At 34.1% G+C, this 19,991-nt stretch overlaps 2 long non-coding RNA genes across 2 annotated transcripts; one reads left to right on the top strand and one right to left on the bottom strand.

Moving 5' to 3' along the window:
• Nucleotides 1–338: 338 nt before the first annotated feature.
• Nucleotides 339–18,526, bottom strand: LOC125648473 (uncharacterized). Its single transcript, XR_007360312.2, has 5 exons — nt 18,398–18,526; nt 17,866–17,995; nt 17,689–17,767; nt 5,930–5,999; nt 339–484 (listed from the first exon to the last, which is right to left on the bottom strand). It is a non-coding gene; the product is annotated as an uncharacterized LOC125648473 (long non-coding RNA).
• Nucleotides 6,277–7,987, top strand: LOC125648474 (uncharacterized). The gene is made up of 3 exons (XR_007360313.2): nt 6,277–7,172; nt 7,545–7,634; nt 7,962–7,987. It is a non-coding gene; the product is annotated as an uncharacterized LOC125648474 (long non-coding RNA).
• Nucleotides 18,527–19,991: the final 1,465 nt, after the last annotated feature.

The raw sequence follows: 19,991 nt of genomic DNA, 5'->3' as shown, positions 1-19,991 counted from the left end.
TTTAAAAAATCTTATATTTGTATACTTATTACTACCAAACTATCCTGTGGGGATCAGGGTTAGAATAGGTCCTTAGTACCCCCTTGCTTGTCGTAAGAGGCGACTAAATGGGGCGGTCCTTCGGATGAGACTGCAAAAACCGAGGTCCCGTGTCACAGCAGGTGTGGCACAATAAAAATTCCTCCCTGCTCAATGGCCATAAGCGCCAAGCATAGGCCGTTTTGCAGCCCTTCACCGGCAGTGGTGGCGTCTCCATATGAGTGAAAGATTCTCGAGAGGGATGTTAAACATGCATCCATATTTATTTTTTATTTTATTGCATCCAGTGTCCTTAAATGGACATTTTCAAATTTTAATTCTTGGTGATATTAATATTTACAGGCGTTATAGAGTTATTTGTTTTAATCTGGCGTTAACAATGGAGTGTTTCGCCACCTGCCATCGCGTTTTGGACATGTTGTCAAGTTTTATATCTTCATCCACCCTGTAAATAAAAAAGTAAAGATAAAATAAAAGAGTCGAGCTCGCAGGTCAACCAGTTTAAGAGACTGTTAGAGACTAATGTATTCTCGCTCAGGAATTCGCGCTACATTTGCGGACAATAAATAGTAAATATATAAACAAAATGAAGAATTTGAACATTAATGACATTACACGTTTAAATCACTAGCAGTTTGCAATGTGTAACATATACTAGGGGGTATAGAGATTTTATAAGACATAACATTTCTATAATGAAGGGGTTTCACAGACAAATATTTCCATCAAATGTAATGAATAATGGAACTAAATTTTGTATCCTCTGTTGGTACTTTTGTATCCTAAATCCTGTATTTTATAAAGGTGTAACATTTGTTTTACCTTTTCCAAATTTTGACATTTTTTATTATTATTTAACTGACTATCTAAGCTATCAAAATGTGTATGTATCATAAGTCATTGATAGCCATTAAAGGGACTGGTTCGCGATTTTTGATAAAAATATTTTTCATTTTTGATGTTAAACATTAAAAGTATCACTCATTTAATGTTGACAGCCAGAATTTTGACCTTCTGAATGCAAGAATGAAAGCAATTATTTAGCCTTAAATCTGTGTTATGTAAACAAAGATTCGGGTCTTTTTATGTAAACAAACAAGTGAAATATTGATTTTGTAATATAATTCATCTTGATTTTGCATAGTCACAAAATTTAACTTTTAGATGACACATTTTACCCCCAAAATGTTTGAAATGTGAAAGATATAATAAACTTAGATCAATATCGATTTCTTTTGAAAATTTCGTAAACAATAGCATACAGCAATCTTTGTTTACAGAACAAATAATAAACTCTCTAAAATGAGCTCCTGTGATGATGTATAACCTTAATTTTCATTTGAAATCTTTCAAACACATTAGACAGTAGATTTTGATTATTAAAAGTGAAATACAAAATTTTGGGTAAAATTGTGAATCAGTCCAATGATTACGAGAATTAATGTTGTGATACGAAAAATCTTGGTCAACAGCTAATACTTGTACAGAATCAAGGAAAACAAGTTTTCAAAAAAAGTTCTGCCACCGGTTATATAAAGATTAAGCTGTTACTATAATATGTTGTTTTCAGCTATTCATATCTTTTCCTATACCAAACAAAATGACATGATATTCAATAGAGGATATCAACAGATAATACGATATGGAAGTTAATTTGATTTTCATAGAAATGATTTCAGTCGGTAATATTTGACTAAATCTGGTAAGCACTTGAAATAACACACTGGGGTGTAGAGTTACGTGTAATTGTTATAGTACCCTGGTGACCCCCAGCTAGTCGATATCAAATGTGGGGTAGCCGGAAGATATACCCAGAAGGAAATAAACGACAGAGGTGTGCATCTATTGGATGCAATTCAGCCAATCTTTAATTATTTCCCAACTACCTTGTCGCGTGAAGCAATGCATACTTCTGTTCTGGTATCCCTGTATTTTATCTCATCCAGATATTCATAATGGAAAAATTATGAATATTTACTTAATTATTCTTTTATTGCTCAAGTACATTTCATGACAATGATTAAAATTAAAGTACAGATAAACAATTATATGGCATGGTACATAACTTTGATGATTTTGTAGACAGAGAATGCTATATAGAATGTTTTTACGTAAATTAAAGGCACAGTGAAGACAATTCTCCAAATTACACAACTCTTTTGAATTTCTTTTTATACTTAATAGTTGTATGAATTTGAAAAATAGATGGGTTTTTTTTCCCCAGTAGCACACCTCGATATATCTCCTACTTAAAGCAACAACATATTGTCCAAATCAATGTATATTTCATCAATGTAATCTTGATTTAATTCCGAGATTTTGTTTTTATTTATTTTGCAGTGGAAGAAATCTTACTGTGCATTTGAAATATGTAGAACGTTTTAGTTCTTAGATGTTTTTTATTTTGCATTGTGAGATGCCTTACCGTACATTTGAAGTAGAACGTTTTAGTTCTTAGATATTGTTTTTCAAAATATTTTTTGCATTGCGAGATATCTTACTGTACATTTGAAATACAACATGTTCACATTTGAAATACAAATCGCACTATAATATAATTTGCGGTAATCTAATAAAGCAGAGGGTGTACTCGATCTCGGATATTTCCAAGATAAAAAAGGTAATAAATATGTTAACACGACAACTAAACACTATATCATCTAATGGAAAGCATTTAATGGGGAGTTTGTGCGCAGCAACATTTAATGTACCCCTGTCCTCAATATGTAATTTTAAAATTCCAATACGTTGCATTTGACATTCCCGGATTTGTACCCAGTGAATCGCATTAATATGCACAGCCCCGGCAGACGCGCATAAATTTCCATGCTTATGAACGCGACTGGAATTTCCAGCCAGTATCTACCCTATTTCTGATAGGTATTCATCGAATTATTGTACATATAATTCGGTTACTCCTGGAATTTACTCGTACATGAATATGCAAATTAATTTACTCTTGTGCATATGCAAACGTATATTTTTATCATGTATTTGAAAATTCTAGTTTACATGTGCTAAGATTTTAATGGCAAAAAATGTAATTCTTTATTGCATTTGATTATTTGTAAACTTTGTTATCTTACAGTGCTATCAATAAAACATTTGATAACTTCAGTCTGTTTATTGATCTTGCAAAATGTCAAAGCATGAATTTATCTTTACACATAGAAGGGTATGCTTTCAGGCAGGTGCTCCAATCACAACGCTTGTCAAATCCCCCCAGACCCTGTATATTACTAGGTTATCAACAACATTTGCAAAGTTTACAAATGACACGTTCGAGATGAGCCCTTTTCCTTAAGATATTATAATCAGTATAGTATAAGATAATGGATAAAGTTTGAAATACGGGCACGTGTTTTCACAACGGGACGGCATGGGAAACGATTATCGGAGAGTTTTCACGGCCTGTGGGGTGTAAAAGGTGATCCGAACTCATAAAGGACCCAGATTTCTACCCTTGACCTTGAAACAAGAAGTTATAAATAATCGTTGTATGTATACTGTTGCCTTCTTGTTTGTGGTCTTATATATTTACAAATATATCAATTGTTTGAAATGAGGACGTCGTTTTATCTATGATGCGCATGACTACACTTTTAGGTTAAACAGGTCATTTTCATAATTAAAACTGTGTGTGTCCCCATTCGCATTATACTCAATCCAGACTCTTCACACGATACAATGAACATACACATATATTTTTCAAATGCACTGTGAACATGTATAAACACAATGGAGGAAATGCAGGTATCCGTGCACATGAAACGACCATAGCAAATTATGCTTCTCTCAAACAATTTCAGTCTCGTGTTAGTCACTTTGATCATGCAAGTGGGTATGGTTTTAAAAGCTTTGAACTATATCTAAAGTAAAGGTGGTTTATTCTAGATTGTTTTTATCTTTCCCCTAATGTTTTCATGGCTGGTAGTCTTTACATGCTTTGTAGTAAATTACAATTCGTTTCCAGAAAAGCACGCCCATATGGGTAACATTATGCATACATATAATATGTCATATGGGCTACATGTGTACATACATTAGACAGGGTATATTAATTAATAACAGAATGAGGGTGTATAACAGATACTTTTAGCTGGAAGCTTTAAAGTCCCAATCACATACATCTGCATGCATTTCCTCATATAAGTGTATCTGTAATTACACATGTATATATACACTATACTTCTACTGTGTAAAAGTAATTTCTGCGACGCGTTCACATGGCCTAGCATCACTCTTTCAATTGCTGTTTAGAAAAGGAGGTATGGTTTTGTTATTGGGGGCATGGCAACATTGTAGAAGAATTGTTTTACAAAGCTGGCTATTTTCATCTACTCAATAATGATAGCAAAACTTCATTGTGTATATTTATATCAACACAAACTAAACTGACTGTAGAATGACAACAACCCCGCATACTTCATTATCTATATTTACATCAACACAAACTAAAGACTGTAGATAATCAAAATGCCAGCAAAATGTTTACATATATATATTTACATCAACACAAATTAAACTGTCTGTAGACTTCACAACAAAATGTTTATATTTACATCAAAACTAGACTGAGTGTAGACCCTACAACAAAATGTTTATATTTACATCAACACAAATTAAACTGACTGGAACGAACGTTATGGTCTTTAAGTGAGTAAAATGACAACCATGTTACGTATAGTGAAGACACTAAATGAAATAGCAAGGCCACGTGGTTGCAAGTTCGTTTCTCTTGGGTCTGCGTGATAATTCACTGAAAATTGATTATCAGAATTTACATTTAGTTTTCGTTTTGTTCATGTATTTTGCTTAAAATGAAAAAGATTTCATATCAAGAAAAATTGACAAATTTTCAATATTTCGCCAATCTACACATCGACCACTCATATCGTGGTCTGGCACCGTGCGAAGTACTGTCACGTGATTTACTCATCTCTATAACAGATAAGGAAAAACCCTCAATAAATGTGAATATTTAAAAAATTATAATTCGATACCGCACATGCATTAATTATGCTTGGGTGGATATATTATAAACCAGCTAACACAAACTAGTATAGTTTCCCAATACAAGTCTATTTAAAGCAATACAACAAAGTTTGTCTTTTCCTGGAAGGGAAGTGAGGTTTGTTGACAAAAAATAAAAATAAAAACCCAACATAGAAATAGAATGTCAAAGAGATATAGAAAAAAGATAAATGAATACATACAACTATTTAAAAGCAGGAAGACAGATATAGATTACTGTCAACACTTGTTTCTTTACAAATATTTATCTATCACCTTTTTAGAATGTAGCTTTCTGACAGGCTGTGTTGGAATATTTACCCTATCCTGGAACGATGTTGTCCTTAAGTATACATCCTTATTTTTTTAAATTCTCACAGAAACCTGCGTGAATACATTTGTACTCATTTTAAGTTTTATATAAAAAAAATTGTATTTCATTTGTCAAAAAAAGTACGATTAAAAATATCCATTCTAACATTTACATGTATGAAAGAGATTTATACTTGACGGAATAAAATTTGACAAAAAGAATAGAATCGTTTGATGTACATTATTCAATCCGTTACCAGTACTGTCCTTTTCTGGGAAGCCTAGATTCAATCAAGTAAACAGAAAGGTCACCTACATTTAGTCTCCCTTTACACCGTGGATATTTGTTTTAAAATACAATGCATAAAAACAATAGTACTATTACTATTCTACAGACTGAAATACCCCCCCCCCCCCAAAAAAAAAAACCCCAACATTTTCTTGACCGACAAAGATTCGATAAAATTTACATTATCATTTGTTTTGTTGTAAAGTGCGAATTTGACACCCTTTTTATTGATAAATGCATTTAAACATATATCAAATTAAAATTTTAACGACTCACTGAATTGATATTGAGGACCTGCGAAATGAAGGACAACTCGTGCACGTCTTTGGGAAGAAATTGGAGCAATCTGTCAACAGAAAGAATGTGTACAAAATGACATAAGTGTAATATCAATCCTATTTATCAATATCAACCATCACATATGTCACCGCTAATGTTTATATGAATTTTTCAATTTTTTTTCTCCACTATTGCTTGACGTTAGTAAAATGATCTTGGATCAGAGTTCCGAAACATAGTTCACAGATAACTTTAATTTTTTGATATTCTTTCAATTAACATGTATTACCTAATTCTTCCTTGCAAACTTTCGATCCAGACACAACATATCAAGAAGAGCTAAACGATGGACAAACAATGTACCGATGGGACCAGGCGATGGACTAATAGAAGGGTATACAACGATAAACGAAGAGATTGATAGATGGAGGAAAACACGATGGACAGAGACGAAGGAAAAAAGAAGAGAAAGATGGAGGGACAGACGATGGACAAGTCAAGGGACATACGATAGACAGACAAACGAGAAGATGGAGGGGCAGACGATGTACAAACGGACGATGGACAGATGAGAGGATGGACAGATGGAGGGACAGACGATAAGTAGTTAGAGAGACAGGCGAAGGATATATAAAGGAACAGACGATCTACAAATGAAGAGAAAGACGATGAAAATGGATGAACAGACCATGGGCAGAAGACAAGAGATGGTGGACAGTTGGTGTAAACATACGATGGAGAAACAGACGCTGAATAAATGGAGAAAGAGACGATGGAAAAACAGACGATGGACACATGGAGAAACAGACGCTGAATAAATGGAGAAAGAGACAATGGAAAAATGGAGAAACGGACGATGTACAAATGGAGAAACAGATGAAATACAAATAGAGAGAAAGAAAATGAAGGACAGCGTTGAGAAATAATGAAAATATGGAATGACAGTTGATGAACAAATGGAGATAGATGATGGATAGACAAACGGACTAAAATGGACAGATGAAGTGAAAGACGATCGGCAGATGGAGGAACAGACGATGGACAGAAAAGAAACACGATGGACTGAAGGAAAGACATGATGGACGAGAGGAACCGACGATGAACGGACGGAGAGAAAGACGATGTCCAGATGAAAGGATAGATGATGAAAAAAACGACTTAACAGACAAGGAAAGACGAAGTGGCAAACAGACACAATTACACACAGTTCCTCTTAGCCTTTTAACTTGGTTTGCATGGGGTATAACTGCACCGTTTGATACAAGTTCTGAAGTAGAAATACATTCATATGGATATTTAATTGATTTTTACTATGTAATCCATATGGCTCAAAATTGAACTTTTGACCCATGGACCAAATCAATTATTGCTTTGCACACGTTTGATTTTTTTTTTACGTCGAGATGTTCAAAAAATTTCATGCTCACACAAATTCTGATCCAGGGAACATGGATTTTAAATATTTGGTCGTCGCTTTCGAATTCGATCATCATTACTATACAATACATTTGGTTGTTTTATCTTTTATTCCCAGGAATCAAGAAGAATGTACATGTATTTTCATTTTATGAATCTTGCAGCTCTGTTGTAGTACCAAAACATATAATTCCAGGTCTATGAAATTCACGAAGGACGAATTACGGGACTTCGAACGTTGGACGGAATACGTTGTAATTACATGTAGATCATCGAGAAGACTCAGGTGACTTTAAAAACTACAAATCAATTATTGATCATCAATGTCTTCTATATTTGATAAACGCTTAGTATCCTGCGTCACTATTTGTGCTCAATAGTTTAAAAGGTCTTACCTCCCTTCGTACGTTACTGCCACTTAAAGTTTACTGATTCGAAAATCTGCGTAATCGTCGCAATTTGTCCAATAGGAAGGATTTCTCAAAACTTAGATCAAAATAGTTTATTCAACACAGTCCTAACCATGCCTATATATGGAAATAATGTTGTCCGAAGTTTTTTGTCGCATATTGTGTTAACAACGGAAGGAAAATAACACCACTTTCTTTTAAAGATTGTAGATTAAAGAGAACAACAGGAGATCCCCAAGCTGCTGTACAAAAAGTATTTTCTTTGATGGCATCAATTTAAGTGTCGCTGATTTTCATGTTTCTTACGTTATTGAGAAAGGGTTGTCTAATGCTGAAATTAATTGTGATGTTTGCTTCAAATTAATCGAAACCTTGAATTAAAACGACCATCTATCACATTACTCTTAAATAAAGAAAAATTTAAAACCTGATTTGCGACCATTGAAAATGTCTGAAGTATCGTAGAATACAATGTTATTTAGCCAAAGCTATAATGTCTTTCTACTCTTTTTAAAAAACCTTTTTATCGTTCCCCATGTTTCCAATTCACAAATAAAGTTTGTTTCCGAATGCAATCTAATTTAATTTACGTCGCTTGAAGAGCTGTATAGTAGCTAAGTACTTCGTTACTAGCTTGAAAATACGGATGTATATTTAATTGCTGTTATAAAATTTAGAATTTCATTTCAAAATTAAGGATTATCTCCCTGTTGCAATTCACTCTCACATACCAGAGACTCCATCTATGTTTCCCCTCCAACGACTGGTTGGATCAGGTAAATCACATAATACAATCAGCCAATCGGCGATCATCAAAATCGTTGTAGTCATAAATAACATTATGTATATGACGTCATATTATGTTACTTTAAATAGATATGTAATGAAACTAAACCTTAACAAGGCTTACACCAATGAAGCAGCATCCTTTTATGTCAAGTACGGTTTCTTTAATAGTAAGGTTATGGTGATATACAAATCGAACATGCCTTTTCCCAGTTTCCATGTTCAGTTATTCTGATGATTACCAATGCAAACAACGTGGATCTTGATTTAGCGGGCTTTTAACACTTAGAATTTGAGAGATATCTCGTCCCTTTCCGGCCAAAATATTTAATCCCTCAGGTGAGATATCTTTATCCCACATAGATACTCATTATGAATTGTTATATTCTCTCACTATCCCCGGTGTGACCATGACATTACACACGTGAGACAGCCACGTGATATTACAAGTATCCACCATAAATATCCGTCTCAGGAATCTCATCCCTGAGGATGGATATGATTTCGAGACTTTGGATGAAACATCAATCGCAGAAAGGAATGACATATTGATGATATCAGAATGATAAATGAATAGTACTAAGACACAAATATAGTCGACACCTGCATGATAAATATCACCCAGGTTTCCTGTCAGGTGATTCAACTACATGTATCTATCAATAACTGGGAATATTTGATACGGTCGTTTCTTTGAGCTTGTAATCGTCATAAATGTGGTTTTCATACTGAAATGTATATCATTTTTTCCTCGAATGCCCATATTACACTGAACATATTCTTTTGAGTCTATTTCGACATTGCAACTTAATGTTCAAGTCTCATTGAATTCACTTTTACTTTCCTGGCAAATCAATAACTGGAAATATTTGCAGTGGCGGATTTAGGGTGTGTTTTTTTTTAATTGTTACCACACCCGAACCTATAAAGGATGTGGTTACCATAAATGAAAGGAAGAAGGAACAAGAATCAATCTTTTTAAAATTTTCCGTGACCCCCCTTATTGGAGGGGGTTAACCCCCTCCCCCTTTGGCCCTTAACCACCCCCCCCCCATCACCACCACCACCACGGTAAGGTCTAGATCCGCCACTGCTTTTGATATGGTCGTATCTTTAGATAAAGGTAAATATGTTAGATTTGGATTGAGAATTTACTTTTCTGAAGAAGATAAATGAAGAAAGTGGTATTAAATGGTTTCTGTCTGCTAGTAGTAATGGTACTTTTGGGGGTTCCACAAGGTTCTTTATTTGGGTCCTTCTTGGTTTTTTTAATATACAGCGGGTGTGACCAGTCGACAAGGGATGCTTACTCTTCCTAGGCACCTCATCCCATCTCTGGTGTGTCCTGGTGTCCGTGTCTGTCCAACTCTCTATTTTGTATTCCTTAAAAGAGCTATGATATTGATCTTCACCTTTCGTATAAATGGTGTGGTAAATAATGTAAGACTTTTTGTGAATGACACGTCACTGTTTGTTATTGTTGAGGATGACATAATTTATGTTGCAAACTTATTAACTAATTATCTGGAAAAATTGAACTATGGTCAAAGAATTGGGCAGTTCATTTAACCCCATCCTCCCAAAAAAAACCTCAATAAATCTCAATTTCTCAAAGGGAAGTTTGAGCATCCGTATGTAAATTGTGGCTTAACTGGCCCAGTGATAGAGAAGATGCACGTTGGAAAATGTTCATTGAAACATTCACGAAAGAGTTTGTAATCGTCAAAAATGTGGTTTTCATTCTGAAAATGTAGACAATTCTTTCCTTCAATATCCATATCATACTGAACGTGATATTCTTTTTTAGTCTTTTTCGAAATTGCAACTTTTAAATTTTAATTAAAATTAAAATGTTCCAGTCTCATTAAATTTACTTTTATATGGAACCTCGTCTGAAGTTATAATGTTGATACTAAACCATTTCAGTTTGTGCATACTTACATAAATAATTAAGAAGATTCAATTAAATTCTATATGAAAGTACAGTACGTACGAAACATTTGCAAACCGGTACCAGCTTTTTAAATTATTTATTTTCCATTATGTAGTTGTTCAACTTAATCTTGCTATCCTTACATGTCAATCAAAGATAATCGTGTCACTAACCGCTGATATGATTATATGTGCAGTCATATCTCTTCTTAATATCTGTGTTATACTTTGATAATTGCAACAAAGTATACACATAACACATGTATATACATGTACATGTAGTGACCTTGTACCTCACCGAGAGGGCTTGTATCAGCTATATTATGATTTCCATAGTAAAATGAAAACGCGAAGACAACGAACAGTGATCAATTATTTCATAACGCCTAAGAAGATAATAGAATTAAGAGTTGGGCAAACATGAACCCCTGGATATACTAGAGGTGGGACCAGGTGCCTAGTAGGAGTAAACATCCATTGTCGACCGTTCACGCCTGTCGTGAGCCCTATTTCTCGATCGAGTAAACGGAGTCAACGCAGTCAAAATCAGTATGTAAAGAACCGCTTAACAATTGATATGAAACATGTCAGACAGCATTTTACCCAATGACAGGTTGTATTGGTATTGGTAAATTAGAACGTTATAAGGACTATGATATTTGTGAAATGCTGACTTGAAACCCTTTTAACATTAACTTATTTGTCAGAATCCAGCCTCGATTTAACTATGTATAAATTGAATTACACATTAGGAAACATAATTTAGAATCTGAAAAGACCTTAGTTATTGTAAATTAAGTACATTTGTATATTTCACCATTCATACACGGTAATCCACACGTGCTTATGCCCAACCAGGAAGATATTGTCAAACAAACCATATCTCACCAGAATTGTGCAAGAAGAAAAATAGGATATAGTGCATTGTGACACAAAATTACCTGATATTTCTGTAAATCGGTAAGTGGGGCAGATAAAATATGAATAACTTCAAATTACATATGTATTTTGTAATAAGATACACGATTTAACAATTCAAATATTTTCCTAACCAGACACGAAAATTGCTAATTGATTTTTTATCAACTTCTTAATCTGAAAAATGAATGAAATTAAATGATAAAATAGCTGTAGTAAGTGCTCGTGGTGTGAATTCGTTGCATGGCAGTGTCAGAAGGGTGAAATGTTTTTATTTCCTTTCCCAATTATATTGCCCTCAGAGATAGATTTCAAATTTACTTATACGATTAATCTCGATAAATCATAAGATTTCATTCATACTGCACGAAATGGCGACTGGTACCTGCCGTCTGCTGTCGTAGCAGATCAAACATCAAATGTCTTCCCCCTGCCTCTTACTTTTTCTTGTAATTGACACTGTCTTTTTTCGTTGAGTCAAGAGTTAAGTGTTTGAACTATACGAAACCAAAACAAACGTCTATTTACTTATTACGATTCACTTCGCAAATTCAGAAGAAAAAATATCTTTTGATGTCTCTTTTTTTCCTTCTCAGTATAGACTTTGTATTAGTAATTGTCTGAATGTAAATTACGACCATATAATTACTAATAGTTTTTATTTCCTAGTAGATGGTATTAATAACACTTCGATAAAAAAAGACGATTTTCGAACAATCGTTCACAAGGATCTCTGAAAATGTTTATGCATAATTCAATAGCTAAAGTAAGTAATGTATACGCATTTCATGAATGTATAACTGACAGAGACAAAATCCGAAGTATTCAGCAAAATTTATTTCTAACAATTTCGATATTTCTTAATGGTCAGTATTTTCCCTTCTCATATAATCAGAACATAAACATATTTATACTGCTTTCACAGAATGCGTATCAGAATTTAAAAAAGAATAATAAAAAAATTAAAAACAAATACCGTAGATTCTGCATTTCCAATTCCAAAGCACATTAGGGCAGTAGTACAGAAATACAATATGCATTCCGTGTTAGGCTGTCTGCCTTCTCTAAATCTTTGATATATATTTTATACATACATGTATCTAGAAAGCGAGGAAAAAGAATTTGTACGTCAAGCCACTTTGTCAAAATATTATTATCTTGAACCATTGCAAATATACCGTAATGTTTCATTTACCTAATATCGAAAGACGATGCATTTGCTTACCTTCATCAAAGTGGTTCTGTTTGTGCGTGTGGTTCTGTTTGTGCGTGTTGTTCTGTTTGTGCGTGTTGGGGAAAATTACATATAACATACAGCTTGGATTTCATTCTAATTCACACAAACATAAGCTAGATATACTGAAAAGAGTTGATTGCTTTCGGAAAAAAATCTTTGATTGAAAACTGTTGCAGACGAAGAGAATTTGGGACTTCCGGGGTTTTTGTTAGTTTGTTGCTCTGTAATCGCTGCGACTGTGATTGTCTGCGATGAAATTAGTCTCCACTGCATATTAGTATTAAACAAACACATCCTGTTGACTAAAGGTAGGCCTAAGTACCGTCACCGAACAACATTGATAAGTAAGCCATCTGCTTCTCTTGTACTTCAAAGGTATAAAAAAAAAAAACAATTACTACATGCACATGTATATAGAGTTCTGAAAGTCAAAGTAATCAAAGCAGAAATTATACAGTATGAAAAATTACAGGGACGATTCCTGGAAACGTAGAGAACATCGAAGACTCTATTATTACAATGTAACTAGTGAAACACACGTATAAAAGCAAAACATTTTATTTCAGCTTAAATTTGTAGAAGGTCTAAATTCATATGATTACTAAGCTACCGGTCGCTATAGGCACTTGTTTACTTGGTTACAACAATCGCTTAGCCCGGGTTCGATTCTCGATCCTGGCGCCGCGTCACACCTATGACGTATAACACAGGAAGTGACTACTGCCGCGTCAAACCTATGACGTATAACACAGAAATTGGCTACTGTTGCTATGCCAAGCGTCTGATATTAGAAGTAAAAGCAACGGGTCTTTCAAATATGACCTTAAAGACGGGTGACCTATGTCGTGGTATGCGTTAGCACAATAAGGACACCTCACTGTTACGGTAGTAAACGCCGTGATTGGGTCAAAAGTGACACTATAGTTAACATTTGTAGCACTGCACTTCAGGATGGTGGTGTCTCTGCATGAGTGCAAAATGACACAGAGCAACAAACATATCAAGTCAATATTCTTAATACTGAGAGGGGGTAAATGCTGTAGGTAATATAATTTTCTTTATTTAAAAAGATCAATAAAGTATATGAAAAGTGGTTCAAGATGATTCATAGCTGATCGACAAGACCGGGCAGGATCGGAGTATATCTTATCTTGCGTGTGCGTGGATCTTCGAATGATATAAAAGATTTGAAATCCGTTATATCTAAACTCTTGTGTATATTCCAAATTATTAAACTTTCCAATGTAAATAAATATACATACGTATAACTTTTTGTTTTATCATAATTCAATTAAGAAGCCTCTATATACAAATAAGAAATACATTTTAATGGTATGCATAACAAAGCGATCCGTAAATATACTCAGTAGAGTGTACCCGGCTTCTTTTGCCAATGTGAAATTTTTAAAATACACATCCATACAGTCTGAAAAAAGTAAAATCTTTAGAAACCCGAAAAATATGTAACTGGAGGGAGACTTTTATCTTCTAATGTTACAAATGTATATTGCATTAAAATCAACATTAGAATAGTAAGTTTTATTAGGTCACTTGAGTCACTTAGGTGACCTATTGCTATTGGTCTACATCCGTCGTCGTGCGTCGTCCATTAACAACTTCTTCCCAGAAACTAGTGCGCCAACCTTGACCAAATTTGGTATGTAGCATCTGTAGGAGACCGGAAATCGTAAATTTCATGACCCCCCCTCCAACCCTAATGGATCTTAATTTTGGGATAAACACTGTAAAATTTATGCATTTCTTTTAACATTTTCTTTACTCCTGGGCATATTTATTTCAAGTATTGTAACAACTGTATTTCATAAAACAAATATCAAATATGTTGTTACGATACTTGAAATAAATATGCATGCATTGTTATATTTGAAAAATAATTAAATTAACTACCCCCTATCATGTGTAATATTTATTGGATGATTGTAAATAGAAGAATAAATACAGGAGTATTTACACTCATCCATTAAATTAAAAAATACATAGCCACGACAATCCTATAATCGAAACCATACAACGATATTAGAACGTGACCCAGAATTGAATGAAACAGCGATGGGGACACCGATATTTATACATAACGGAATAAAATAAACAATTATTATACTGAAAGATGGAATATTGCAATCGGGTTGGAGGAAACAATACAAAGTGTCATATTCGGTTACCCGATTTTTAACTAGGGATAACTCCGTTTACCCGATGAAGATATAGGACTCACAGCGGGTGTGACCGGTCGCGTGGGATGCTTACTCCTCTCATTCACCTGATCTGGACATCTGGTCCGTGTTTGTCCTACTCTTAATATTGTTTTCTTTAAGTCAAGAGATTGATCGCTGTACGTTATCTTCATTCATTCCTGAATCGGTATATGAAATAAGAATACCAAGATAGATTCTTGATTTTTCATGTAAAAAAAAAAATAGGTCAATAAACATTTGCAGACACGCTATCGATCATCAACTCTTATCAGACAAATGCTTGACACGAAAGATGAAAACCTCTTACAGGATGGATATTATTCTTTCATAACTATTTACAGCGCCCTCTATCACTTCAAGTATCACGTCATAATTTAGTATACCGGTATCAATCACGAGATCCTCAGTTTACAGTGCAGTGGGATTTAGGACCTATATTTCTTAAAATACTATTTTGTATATGAAAACAAGATATTGTACTGCAATGACTTTTTGATGACTAAATTTTTTTTAAGTTGTAACCAAATTTCTCTATTAGTTCACAAGAGTTAAGATGGATGTTTCGTCCATCTATGATTTGCTTGGTTTGTTGCCGGTGAAGTCAGAAGGGCTGCAAAATTTAGGCCTATGCGCGACGCTTACGGCCTTTGAGCAGGGACGGTTCTTTACTGCGCCAAACCTGCTGTGACATGGGGCCTCGGGAAATAATCTAAAAGAATAAAATCCAAAATGAACGATCAGTACCTGCAAGTACTTTCGCCTTCCGGCTCTTCAAACAGTTTGTCCTGAATTAATTATTATTAATAATTATTATAATTAATAATAATTATTATTATGAATTCAAGACAAGAGCCGGAAGGCGAAAGTACTTGGCAGGAACTGATCGTTGATTACTATGTGATAATTTGGGATTTTCTTATATATAATATATATATATATATATATATATAATAAAAAAACATTAAAACACTTTTCGAAATATTTCAGCCGTTTTACCATCCTTCATCAGTCGTGTTTATTAAAATGCATAGCCTTTTAAAACTGATGAAGGCTGGTAAAACGGCTGAAATGTTTCAAAAAGTGTTTTAATGCTTCTTTTTTTTTATTATTATTCTTATAAAAGATATATATATATATATATATATATATATATATATATATATATATATATATATATATTCACACACATATATACTGCTCTGTACTTGGAGCTTATAAATCTCGTATATGAAGTTCATACTTGTCTTCTGATTCCGAGAAATCACAAATTATAGGGTATGATACATGTAGATTGACTTTTTGAGGGTTATTTGCGTGCTTGTTTCACGTATATCAATAATGCAATCTGTTCATCGCAATATTGTAAGATCATCGCAAGCACTGTATTCAGTGTTCTCCGGCAGAAAACAATCCTGGGACACAATAACAGAATCCACAGACTACCTGATCACGATGATAGGGCAATATTTCTACTCCACACGGCAGATTACAGAAATAATGAATGAATCAACATTTTAATGTTCATTGTGTGAATTACACTCCCCGAAACTGATAAAATATCAAACTCATTATTGTGATAATTGTGATATAATGAACAATATATTTTAATCATTTGTATACGAGGTTGCACAGGAGTCAAGTTTAATTTTATGAATGAAAGATTTTGATCTACAAGATGTCTCTATCTCCAAGTATTGTGTTACCACACGGATGAAAACGTTCACAAACCGTTTCTGTGGTCATTTATGTGGTGGGATTAATTCTTGGAGGTACAATAGCCACGATGTGACAGGTTTATCAAGGGTACCCCATTTAGAATTATTATGTGTGAAAGATATTTCGGGTGCTTGGTTGGGAGTCCTTGAAGAGGTCCCCGATGTGATATCGGGTTAAGTGCATTAACCGCATTTACTCATAATACCCTGTACTTTACATTTGAACATGCAATTTATAATTTTTCGAACAAGAGCATTAATGTGTTAACAAACTTGAAATTTTCAATAAATACAACACCGCAATGATTTCATTCTTTGATAAACACGCACCTTTTTCATTTAGTTTATATTTAATGAAATGCGACCGTTTTATTTTTAGAACAAAAGTTTGAAAAGATACTCTTTATACAAATGAAGTACTGTAGAAAAAATAACTTGAAACTTTTTGTGAGCGAGGGGAGACTGTTAAATACTAGTTGTGTCGTATTGGCCTTTACTGTGTTAAGTGTTTGACAAGTACTCGTTATTGCATGCGTCAGAAAATCTTTCTTAGGGGAAACGCTAATTCGAGATCTCCATTTTCTTCCATGAATAACGTCTTGATTCAAGACCCTCTTGTATATCATTTTCTCACAACTTTATGAATGAGAGCGACGTACAAAGACGCCATAGAAAAATGATCGGCCCATAGTATATTGATTTCAAAACAGCGGTGATGCCTTTGACAACTCGGGCAAATTTAATTCCTATCTCAGGTGACTGTAAAGTGTAGTATTATACATACGCTACGTTTTGTGCGTCGAGCAATGAAAAAAGTGCCATTGACAAAATCCGATACTTTGATCTTTTTTAAAGGATGAAAACTGCTTGTATTAAAGATATCTACAGAGGGAGCGCCTATACTTATTTGGACACTTAGAAATTTTTTAATTTAAGAGCCTCGCCGCCTTCTTATCTCCGATAATCTAGCATGATATCGGGCATAGTAAAAACATAAGCGATGTCTTGCTGGTCGGTGTGCTGGTAGAAAACGACACCTAGTGTCGCCACAGATAACATTATTTACTCTTAAAACCCATGTTAAAGCCAGTAACACGGCGATTGAACACGGATATTTATTTTTCACCTTTAATTGGTTAAATCTTCGCATTGTATTGACAATCCGTCATACGTACAATGACTCATCCGAGACTTGTGAATGAAACCTACAAACAAGATAAAGATGACGGTTATGATGAATTTTTATTGTGATAAATGGCTATCGTATTTTATATGCTAAATACATCATCTCATTTTGATTTACCTTAATACGATTTATCACAAGTCTATATATCTCAGGTTACAGGAGTGGTCTCATAAATTATTCTTTTGTCCAGGTGTGTTATTATCTGTAGCCCGTGTTTCCTTTGTAGTTATTGCGCCGACTTAATACCCTGGTAAAGACAAGAGCGTCCCCAGTAATCTTCGCATGCATCGTCGTATTATATATGTGCATAAAACTTATCTCTATCGGAAATGCACTTACCCGGCCGTGAGTCACACTTGTCGGAGTCCTTTGATTGTCGTTTTATTAATTTCAATGGTGACATAAAGCGTTTTTGCATTTTAAATGACAAAACTTTTCAATCTTTATTTTTCTCCCAGATTGCAGGTACAAAATTTCAACTGCAAAATAAATACCCATTGACAAGAACACTTAACAGTAATGGGTTAGAATGGTTTGTTGCTGCTTGAATCTTTATAACAACTATACATAGTGCGACAGTGAAAGACATGTACGCAATATGTAGAATTCAAATTAAAAACAAACTCGTTTTTCAAACAAATTTACATACCTGCATCGCTATTCTCATGATGACCCAAAGTAAGTTGAACTCTGGCATTAATCAACATGAAGCACAGGGACTCTGGGAGACCGCTGCATGTAAGAATACGTCAGTGGATTAGTGCCATGCACGATAAACTTGTGTGTTCTTGTACATGTAACTAGAAATTGTATGTATTTATATGTAACAATGTGTATTGTCCTGGTATTCAACATATTTGTAGTTGTGAGAATATGAATAAACTTGAATTTGTCCGGTTTTCAGGGAGGTTGGTAATGAGCAGTTTCATCGTATTTGTCATTAAATCAGCCTCGGGTATAATGAGGGGGCCAATGTTTTATATACATGTAGTGATGTCATACTGTGTAAATAACAACTGGCTGACATAAATCCTCCATTCCAGTGTTTTATATACATGTAGTGCTGTCACGCTGTGTAAATAACAACTGGCTGACAGAAATCCTCCATTCCAATGTTTTATATACATGTAGTGATGTCACACTGTGTAAATAACAACTGGCTGACAGAAATCTTCCATTCCAATGTTTTATATACATGTAGTGATGTCACACTGTGTAAATAACAACTGGCTGACAGAAATCCTCCATTCCAGTGTTTTATATACATGTAGTGCTGTCATACTGTGTAAATAACAACTGGCTGACAGAAATCTTCCATTCCAGTGTTTTATATACATGTAGTGCTGTCATACTGTGTAAATAACAACTGGCTGACAGAAATCCTCCATTCCAGTGTTTTATATACATGTAGTACTGTCACACTGTAAATAACAACTGGCTGACAGAAATCACCCATTCCAATGTTTTATATACATGTAGTGCTGTCACACTGTGTAAATAACAACTGGCTGACAGAAATCCTCCATTCCAGTGTTTTATATACATGTAGTGCTGTCATACTGTGTAAATAACAACTGGCTGATAGAAATCCTCCATTCCAATGTTTTATATACATGTAGTGCTGTCACACTGTGTAAATAACAACTGGCTGACAGAAATCCTCCATTCCAGTGTTTTATATACATGTAGTGCTGTCATACTGTGTAAATAACAACTGGCTGATAGAAATCCTCCATTCCAATGTTTTATATACATGTAGTGCTGTCATACTGTGTAAATAACAACTGGCTGATGGAAATCCTCCATTCCAATGTTTTATATACATGTAGTGCTGTCATAATGTGTAAATAACAACTGGCTGATGGAAATCCTCCATTCCAGTTTAACTTTCTGTGATGCAAAAAAAAAATAATAATCAAATAACAACAACAAAATTAAATTTTAAAAAAAAACTTTAGGAGAAACATGTCATACATTTCATTTGGAGACAGGAATGGGACATGTTATATCATTAAACCATATAGATATCGAGTAATTTTGCAAATTGATTTGTTTAGAACCTCTCTACAGCTTAATGCGCAGACTATAGTTTGAAATTAACATTTTCCTTTTCGCTAAACACATATTCAGCGATGAGAACATCGTAGAATTGTTTTAAAATTTCTAAACTTTTCTCATTGATGCAAATGATTATGTAAGATCTTGTTTGCATGCGCATGTATGTTTTGGCAAATCAGCAAGAA

Source organism: Ostrea edulis, chromosome 6, assembly GCF_947568905.1.
Source record: "Ostrea edulis chromosome 6, xbOstEdul1.1, whole genome shotgun sequence".
Taxonomy (NCBI): Eukaryota; Metazoa; Mollusca; class Bivalvia; order Ostreida; family Ostreidae; genus Ostrea; species Ostrea edulis.
The sequence above is the reverse complement of the archived record's forward strand: the minus strand, read 5'-3'. Positions and strand labels throughout refer to the sequence as shown.